Source organism: Phalaenopsis equestris, unplaced genomic scaffold (assembly GCF_001263595.1).
Source record: "Phalaenopsis equestris unplaced genomic scaffold, ASM126359v1 Scaffold000233, whole genome shotgun sequence".
In the NCBI taxonomy this organism is placed as follows: Eukaryota; Viridiplantae; Streptophyta; class Magnoliopsida; order Asparagales; family Orchidaceae; genus Phalaenopsis; species Phalaenopsis equestris.
The window spans coordinates 577,653-588,377 of NW_018164675.1; positions in this window are offsets into that span (position 1 = coordinate 577,653).

Genomic DNA, 10,725 nt, shown 5'->3' on the forward strand with positions numbered 1-10,725 from the left:
AAAATGTTCCAAATTTGAACCAATCCCCTTGCGCATCTCTATGTCTGATTTCGTTGAAAAGTCCTAACTTTGAAATTCCTTAAAGATAATATTTCCTAATTTTTATCGAGAGACTTCTTAAGTGACTTTGGTCATTTATGATGTAATTAACTATAGGGGCTTGCCCTTATAGGAAGCATGTCCGAACCCAGCTTAATATAAAGGATTCGCAGACCAAACAGACATCATACTTTCCTTAGTTTATTTGATCGAGTCTCATCCTCAATTCTTGTGTTTATCCTTCGGGATAGATACAGGAGGGTACAATGCTCTTTCATTGCTCTTTCATTTTAAACTACGAAAAATATGGGGTCAGTTTGATTTCATACTTCAACGTCCTTCCGAAGCGGGCGACTGGATTTCGATTCCGGTGACCGATAGCTTCTTACGGGCAACCTCACCAAACCATCCCCAAAAAAACGCCGACAGTGAACGGGATGTACCGATAAGTCGAGGTACCCATAAAGAGAAATTACACATACCCGGGGACCCAGAGTGCAATGCGACTAGCATACACCGGCTATAAGTGAGTTTTCATCGAGTATAAAAAGTATACCTATGAAAAGGGTTCACACCTTACCCGATAGACACTCATTGAGAACACATGCAAACATGCAGAAAATGCAACCGACATATGAGAGGAGGTGACAATGAGTACACGGTGAAGGCAATGACTTAGCAAGATGAGCATGTCGAGAAGGCAATTGCCCGACAAATGGGTATACCGAGGAGGTAATGACCCACATGGGTGGGCATGCCATGAAAGAGTGGCCCGACAGATGGGTATGCTGACGAGGCAGTGACCCAAAAAATGAGCATTTCATGGAGGTAGCGGCCCAACAGATGGGTGTGCCAAAGAGGCAATTACCCGAGAAATGACATGTCAAAAAGACAGCGACCTTGAAGGATGGGTATGTCAAGGAGGCAGTGACCCAAGGATGGGCATGCCGGGAAAGTAGTGGCCCAAAGGATGGGCATGTCGAGGATGCAGAGAACCAAGGATGGGCATGTCGTGGAGGCAGCGACACGACATATGGGTATGCTGAGGAGGCAGTGACTCGACAATGGGCATGCTACGAAGGTGACGACACAATAAATGGGTATGTCGAGGAGGCAATGATCGCATATGGGTATGCTGATGAGGCAGTGACCTAAGTATGGGCATGCCGTGAAGGCATCTATTTAACAGATGGGTATGTCAAGGAGGCAGTGACAGAGGATGGGCATGCCAAGGAGGCAGGGACCCAGCAGTGCAAATGAACATGTATGTAGTGTAGAAGCATACAAACACACAAGTGTTCAGTCGCCTAGGGGATAGGTCGCCACTGGAGAGAATTACACCTTACCTCAATGACGACCAAACACATAAACAAATGACAAACACATACGGGGACCATGCACATGCAAACAAACTTGCAATATGATGCAAAAGCGTAATAACATGCAAGTGGTCAGTCGACCGAGTCGTGGTGGTCAGTCAGACCAAAGGGGCTGATGGATCAATTTAGGGAAATCGATCGGACCCAAAGGTGTGGGTGATTGGCCCAGAACAACCGAGAAACCCAAGATAATTGATCGACACATAACAATTGATCAAACCCAAAAAGATGGGATGATCGCCCGGGATATCTGATTGAACCCAAAGCATAGGGCGATCGGCCCAGAATGGTCGATCAAATCCGAAGTGGTTGATCGACACATAGCATTTGATCAAACCTAAAAGATGGGTTCATCAGTTTAGGATGACCGATCAAACCCGAAGAGGGTGATCAATACAGTGGTCGATCGAACACGAGAAAATAAGTTGATCTGCTTGGCACGATCGATCAAACCGAAGCAGGTGATCGAAATGTAACATTCGATCAAACTCAAGAAGATAGGGTAATCGACATGTAACATTCGATCAAACACGTGAAAATAGTGTGATTGGCCTGGGACAGCCGATGAGAAGTTGGTGATCGACATGTAGTAGTTGTTCAATTCCGAGAAAATGGGGTGAACGACCCAGGACGATTTATCGAACCCAAAGTGGGTGATCAACAAATCATGGTCGATCAAACTTGAGAAAATAGTGTGATCAGCCCGGGACGATCGATCAAGCTCGGAGCGGGTGATCGACACATAGCGGTCAATCAAACCCGAGAAACTAGAGAAATTGGTCTGAGAATACCGATCGAAGCCGAAGCGGGTGATCGACATGTAACAGTTGATCAAATCTAAAAGGAGATCGACCTGTGACAGTCAATCAAACCCAAAGATGGGCGATCAACACACAGTAGTTGATCAAACTCAAACAATAGGGTGATGGACCCAAGACAGCTATTCGAGCACGAGACGGGTGATTGACACTTATCAGTTGATCAAACACAAACGATGGGGTGATCGACTCGGGATGGCCGATTGAACTCAAGAAGGGTGATCAACGCGTAGTGGTTGATCAAACCTGAGAGATATAGTGATCGGCACAGAGACAAGCAAACGAACCTAAATTGGAATCTGGGACCGGCCCGGGACTGCTAATAGACCCGAAGTGCTCAAGCGATCATGCATGCAACATGCAATATGATCCACACACCATAAATACCATGAATGGTCATGCATATGCAATGCAACCAAAAACACTCGACAATACGTTGAACTCTTCATAACGACCTCGCATAAGTACTTTGGGTTGACACTCTTAGATTCTTGTCATAGTTGCCTCCAACTTTGGTGTGGCACTGTAGAGGGTTTCCCCTTCCGATTTCTCATAGGGGAAGTCCTCTACTGTTCGTAGGGCGGACTAGCTACAAATTTTTGTCTATTCTACGAATGCCCGTGATCTCACAAAATGGGCTAGCTGCAAAGCTTTTCTCATTCCTCGAGATCAAACTCAACAAACCCCTTCAAGAGGGGTTGAGAGAGTCAAAATCATGAGACGTTGGGATTCCAACCAGACGGGATTAAGACCTAAGGCTCACAAGTGGAATCACCCGGCTCTGAAAAGGAATGACCAACGCATGGGACCCCTAATCTAGAGCTTCATTTAGGGAAAGTGATGACCCATCAAATAGGTTGCGTGGTTGTACCGATTAACAATGACCGACACATCCACCCCATGTGGGTGACTGAACTCACGTGTTTAGACTCAACTAACCCTAAGATCAGCTAGGAGTTTCAGATATCTCACCACCGTGAAGGTTGCGAACGTCCTCGCCTCTTACTCCGAGCTGTTGATGTCCTGTCCACTCGCCGACGTATCTCGTAATGAACCACACAAACGAGGGAAAGCAGAAGTGAGGCATACAAGAATATGACCAATACAAACATTTACAAGAGGTTTTGAATGTCGGTCTTTACGCTGCAACGTGATCGTCTCCCCGCCAACAGTCAAAGCTACGGCGAGGGAGAGGCAGTGAAGTCATCGACAACCGAAACTGGTTTTGTCGTCATAAGGTGGAGCATCTCCGACATGAGAGATCACTGGTGGGAGCGTGCCATAGCTCCATTTCATGAGAATGGGTCTATCCTGTAAAAGGGAGACGCGACATGAGGGGGTTGGTCCGTATACCGTTGGCAGGAGAGGAGCTCGTTGATGGGAAGCACGTCAAAGAGGCATTGGCGGCGAAAGAGGAGGTCAGCCTGTCGTGTGAGGAGGAGAGGGAAGGCAGGAGCCATTCCAGCACAGAGAGTAGGTCGACGACGCGAAGTGCAGCGAGGAGGGAGGAGGTCGGCGGGGGTTTTCTTGAAAGAACCCTAGAGCATGCGAGGAAAAGTTGGGAGAGAGGGGGATCGGGTAGTTTGTGTTCATGAGTTTAGGTTTTAAAAGGTTTTTCTTTATTTTTTTATTATTTGTTATTAAAAACTTTTGATTTGTGCTTTTTTGGCTCGTGCACAAAGTCATAACAAAATGGGTGTCCCCCGTAGGTAAAATTGACACTCTGGACGCGCTCGCGCAGTCTATTTTCTCATCTGGGGTTGCCTGGACAAATTTGTCTATGATTGGCCCAATTCAAGCATTAATTCACGTGCGGCGTGGTGAATAATATCTGTCGATCTGATCAAAGTCATTCAATAAGTAAAATGTCGATCGACCTTCGCCTGAGCAAAAGCCAAATTCTAACAGAATGACCCTCAACGAGTGCCCCTCAACACACGTTGGATGGTATCAAATGAAGGCCTCTAGTTACTTGAAACAGTATATGCACGAAGCATGACCACGATATGCTCAGGTCGACATCCCACACACGCGACATAAAAAATTGATGCCAACAGAGTCATTCAGAGAAATCAGTGGATTTTTATGGGATTGGTGTCTTTCTTTCCATGTTTCAGGCTGTCGTAGTAAATAGATTACATATAAATAAAATTATGTGTGTGTGTGTATGCATATATCGAAACTATATATTATTGGGTAGTGTGAAATGATTGATTATTCATATGTATACCAAAAATGTGATATCTACAGAAAAATGCATGTGTAACTCTTATTCATGTTCATAAGCATACGATAGTTCTTACAAATTCTTTTAAACACATAATCAATCATCTCTTTTTATTGGTCATGTTGCATGCCTCATTTTCATCATCGTTTATGCTTTAATAAATAGTAGTTATTCGGTGAGTTTGATTTTTAAACTCACACGTTGGTTTTTTTATTTAATAGGTTTCACTCAACCACTTATCATGCCATCTCCATCGAAGAATACTGTTTAGATCTAGATTTACTTTTGGTATTTACTTTTTCAGTTTCACATGAGTTTTTGTATTTCTTTCTAAGTTCATTTTTCTTTCAGTTGCATCATTTTTGTATGGAATAAAAATTTAATTTTTTAACATTACTTTCAAATTTTTTTCCTTTTAAAAATACAAAATGGGTTAAATTATTTTCATCATACCTAATGATACTAAGGAGTACCACCTTTCAGACCCAGGGTGTTACATTTCAAGCTGGTTGCAAGCTGAAATGATCCAAATAAATCGATTTGAGCTAGTTGGTTTCCATTTTGAGCTAGATCAAGCTGATTTTGAACTAAAACATATCCAAATAACTCAATTTGAGTGAACTTGTTTAGATTTATTATTTGTATCAAGCTTGATTCGATTTAGAGTTGGCTCGGCTTGAAATTGAATATAATAGTCATGAGCAAATTTTGAGCCGCGCTATATATATTTGAGTCGATATCAAGCCAACCCCACTTTAGCTTGAAATCTTATCATTAGCAACCCTAGGTAAGACAAATGAATAGAGGTGTCAAAAATATTGTTCCCTCTATAATTCTCAGCATGAGTGTGTGGAACCTTCAACTAATTCAAATCATTAGTTCTAACCATTTTATCTCTTTCATAAAATTCAGACAACAATTCACCCCTAGTAGTAGTGCTAGCAATTCCAATATTATGTCTAGTTACTTCACCTTGGTTCTCCTGCACAAAATCTGTATCTTCTCCAACTTCTTTCCAATGTTACAATTAATTCCATAATCTTGTCTTCTTTCTTTTTTTGATTTTAGGATGTGAAATGTAGCATTATTCACATGTGTGACCACCATCTAGCATCTATTACAATAGTAAGGTTTATATTCAAAAGTTAATGGTTGCCAGTACCAATTTTTTGCACTTCCAATTCAGACCACCTTAGCAGAAGGTAAAATGACATCCTTCACAATGAGGACCATTGCAACTGAAGATCTAACTAATTTAAATGTAGGTAAATCAATATTCATAAGCTACCCAAAAGTTGTTCCTAACGAATAAAGCACTTGCTTGTTAAAAAGATATTGTCTTGGACTGAGAAATTTGAACCAAATAGGAACAATAGGAGGTTCAAAGCTAGGATCAAAATGAATGTCCATTTTAAAACTTCCATAACCACATTTTTAAAGAAGAAAATCTTCACAGGGGATATTTGTGCACAGTCTTCCTCCATTCCCAACTTTAACATAATTTGTTTGTCATCCAACATACAACTATTCCACTCCTCTAAAAGAGATTGTGAGGTCATCAAAATACTTTCTGATTATGTTCATTTTTAGGTGTAATTAAAATTCAGCAAAGCTTTGAGTTTCAGTATAAGAAAACAAAAGTGTCGGTTTGTCATTCTTCTTAACAACCTTTTTTAGAAAGCCGCTCACATTGCCTTTCTCAAAATTCACATGAAATCATTTTGAGAAGATCAAGTTTGACATATCAGGTGGAGAGTTACTAAAATTTATAAGAAAGAGGACTATTCTATCACTTCATACTACACAAAGCAAAGAAATAACAACTTATCCGAAAGCAGAAAAAACTAACACATGGAAGGCTGAGACTTTTGTGTGGCATTCTCATAATAAGAATAGATCTAACAAAACTTCTGTTTCACACTATCTCTTTTTATTCACAATATCAACACTATAAATTTGTGGATAATAGTTGCTAATGGCAAATAATTTCATTTTATGATCCAAAATGCAAGCAATCTAAAATTTTAAAAAAAAAAAAAATCTATCCAATAATCTATCCAATACTTGTCAAAATATACTTGTCAAAATTTAACTTCATGATTGTTGTCATATTAGAGATAAATGGAGTATCAGAAAAGCATTCTCTATCTAAATTTTTTTTTTTAATGAGTATTGAATTTGGAAGAAGCTTATTTGTTATATGATAACTTGAACTTGAAAAAAATTTAGTTATTTGATGAATAATAAGAAGTAATTTCCTGATCTTATCAAATTGATTCCAATTATCCTCATATGTCAAATGTACATAATTAAGATCCTACAAGCTATTTTCAAGAGAAATAAATTTATAATAAATTGCAGAGCTTAGCATTTTGTATTTGAAGTTTTAATGTATTGGCATCAATGCATAATGATTTTATTGTCAGTAAACCTAAATAACTAACAATCTCACCAGATTTATGTAAGCGACCATGGGATCATTTTATAAATAAGATTGATTGTCTACAATTTCTTTCAAACTATCTTAGGTTGTTAAGTTTAAAAATATAAGCAACACAACAAACATGAAAAAATTCTCTCATAATGAGAAAACTAGACACTCTAGTAAACCATCCACTCAAATTTTTAGCAGCCGCGTCATTTGATGGTACATTATTCAAAATAATGATACTAACTTTATTTTGTAGATCCATTGGAACAAACATTCAAAACTTACTTCAAAAATTACTTTCTCACTAAGTAGAGGATCTAAATCATTAAAACTAATTATATTAAAATGCAGTTTATAATCAGAATTAATATAATACGCGGTATGACATATAATCATTTGGCTTGATGTCGAATAACCATTAGTAAACAAAGCTCCCTTAGTTAATTTTTAATATCTTTTTTAGATTATCTTTCTCAACTTCATATATTTTCATGCACTAGATGAAATATTTTAAAATTTTATGTTAGTTTGGATTCATCGATGTCATCAAAATGTTGAACCATAAATGTTATCAAATCATGAAGGGATGTTCAAGGACAATAATGATCTTAGTCACAACATTTTTTATCTTGTTATAATCTTATGAATATATGTCAATAAGACACACGACACATAAATAGAGTCAGTTTCATCAAGATCATCGTCTATTGGGTCAAAGATCATTTGTATTATATCTATATCAACAAAATTTATGATAGTGATGTCTTAAAAATATATGTTCATTTGAGATGTAACGTTAGTTTTTTTATTTTACATAAGACTTCACACAATAATTTCATTTCAACTTCTTTATAGCATTTCCCTTTTTTATGATCTATATTACATAAAAATATCATCATACCTCTGATTTTTATCTTTTGCAATTTTTTTCTCTTCATCCAAAGCAATTTTACCCACACTTTAATTAGGAGTTGTTGCTACATCGGTAAGAGGCTGATTTGAAGTACTATTAGATTTACTTTGAGATTGATTTATCATCACTTCTATGAAAATTTACAACCTTAAATTAATGAAGAGCTAACAAATAAGCAAAAGAAGAAAAAAAATCCTACTAAGAAAGAGATTATAAATATATAAGACATAGTAAAACTCAATGTTTATGAAGAAATATCAAAAGAAGCCTAAAATAACTAATATGGTTTCATTCACTAATTCACAAAAAAACAATAAGCATAAACATTAACAAATAATTTCCAATGGTTAAGGCTAAGAGCAAAAATATCTTTGACTGTAAACTAGAAAAAAATTAAGTTAAAAGATATTCATATACATAAGCATATATAAGGGTTAAAGTTGGGTCAGTAAGATATCCCAAAAAATAGAAACATATAATACGAATCTCGTAAGTACACGCATGGTCCTAATTTTAGACATAGATGAGATTTAGAATTAAGTAACGGGACACGAGCAAAAAACTTCAGGTCCTCGCCACATGGTTGCATGTCTGGCGCCTCAGAATCCATGCACGTACCTTATTTTTAATACAAGACTTTCCTAGAACTTTAAAAAGTAAAAAAGAAAAGTAAGAAAAGACTTGACCTGCCTAAAAACAACGTTAGCAGAAAATCCGACAAACATACAATGCATATGAACCATGTGTGGTGGACGAAGCAAAGTAGCACCTGCAAGAAAGGGTGTGTATTTTAGGTATGTCTCCCTATAGAAAACTGACCAATATACTATCATGCATATCAAAATGGCAAACATGCAAACACACCAAAAGCACAAAAAATGATGCATGGGTGAGGTAACCAAACCAGCAGAGAACTACAGTCAGAACATTAAAAAAGGCTACCTACCATTCTAATCATTAACATAGCACACCATCTAACGTAGTGTCCTATTACAACATATAAGTGAGTGCAGGATTATGTCAGAAGGCTAGCATATGTTTTGACGAAATCATCGTTACCGACCCCATCATAAGCATCCAAGGATTCTAAGAACTAGCACTAGATGTAAGTTTTATAAAGCTTTTGAAAAGTTGACCTCATGTACGATCTATGCTAAGTATGCAAGTAACTTAAAAATAGATTTTGAAAATATGATGTGTATGAGTAATAAGAGTATAGATTTTTATACTTTTAAAATAGTTCCTAAGAAGAAGAAAACTTATTATACCCCTATTAAACCCCTTGGAACCTTAACACAATATATGTGAGCTAATCACCGCGTGGTAGCAAGTATTGGCCCACCGGGGCATCCCCATGGGCAATACTCGTTACCACCGTCATGACCTGCAATGGGTCACTCAACTAACAAGCCAAATTCATTATCAAGACAATCAGAGAATGCACATAGAAATGCAACATGATCCAATGTGATATGATCGTCCTTGCGGATTAGGAACGATCAAAAGATGGCAAACATCTACCACTAGCATAATGTGCGTATACTAGTGACGAATGTGTCGGCAGTGTCGAATGATGCAAGAAAAACATACAATGCAAGTGAAAATGAGTGTGTCGTAGAGGCAGTGACCCGGAGAGCGGGTGTATTGTGGAGGCAGTGACCCGGATGGTGGGTGTGCTATGGAGGCAGTGACACAAAGGGTGGTGTGCCATGGAGACAGTAACCCAGAGGGTGGTGTGTCGTGCAAGCGCAGACCTGGAGGGTGGTTGTGCTATAGAGGTGCAGACCCGGAGGGTGGGTGTGCCATGGAGGCGCAGACCCGGAGGGTGGGCGTGTCATGAAGGCGGTGACCCAAAGGGTGGGTGTGTCATGGAGGCAGTGACCCGGAGGGGTGCCTACGACAGTCCTAAGATGTGTCGTAGGGAGTCAAAGGATGTAACTCCAATTGGAGGGAATTACACAACGAATTGGCTGGCTGGCGAGCCATCCATTCACATGATGTATGAGCGTGAGGAGTAAGTGTATGAGAACACTAATCCAAATGCAAAAACTTCAAGAAAGCAAGTCATGGACATGCAAGGTGCTATGCAAGAAAACACAAAATAGTTGAAAGTGCAAACCACCTGTGACGTGCTAAGTGAAATAAGGATGCCAAGAAGCGGGTATATTGAATTACGTACCACTGAGAGACACGAGTACTCATCATAAACATATGGGGGCACATGTTCATGGGTACACGATAGTGTGCAAGTGTGGATTTTCTAATGCAGACAAGGTGAAAATGCATGCAATGAATACAATATACCAAACGCCAAATATTGACTGATCAATCGGGTCGGTGGTGGCGCATCAATCAATCATGTGGACCGAAGAAGGCCAATCATACTAGTGTGTGGCCGGTCGACGAAGGGTATTCATTTTATAAGATCGGGAAAGTGGAGGGTGATCAATTAAGTGAACCGGAGGTAGTCGATCAAGCCAGAGCGAGCAACCGATCGATGGAGAATGGCCGATCGATATGATCTGCCCGGTGGGCGGGTGTTCAAATATTCAAAGTTACTTGCTGCCACAATAGACTCTTTTTTTTTTTCTTACTTACACTTAAGACTTGATAATAACATAGGATAATCCATGCAATATTGGTAGTTCATATTTTTGTAAAAGCCCAAGCCTCGATGATCAAGCTTGTTGCTTCATTATTGAAGTTCACCATATTATTTTTGCACAAGCTAGTTGGCCTGCTACCTTTATTTTGAGTTTTTTTTTTTTTTAATGCAAATTCAATATTTGGATCCAATGGCAAGGACTGTGAGGCTCTGAATTTAGCTTGAATATCACTAATTGCCAAAAATTGATCCAAATTTTAACTCGGATCAAGATCGGATCGAAATAAACGAGTTGAGCTATAAGCAAAAACTT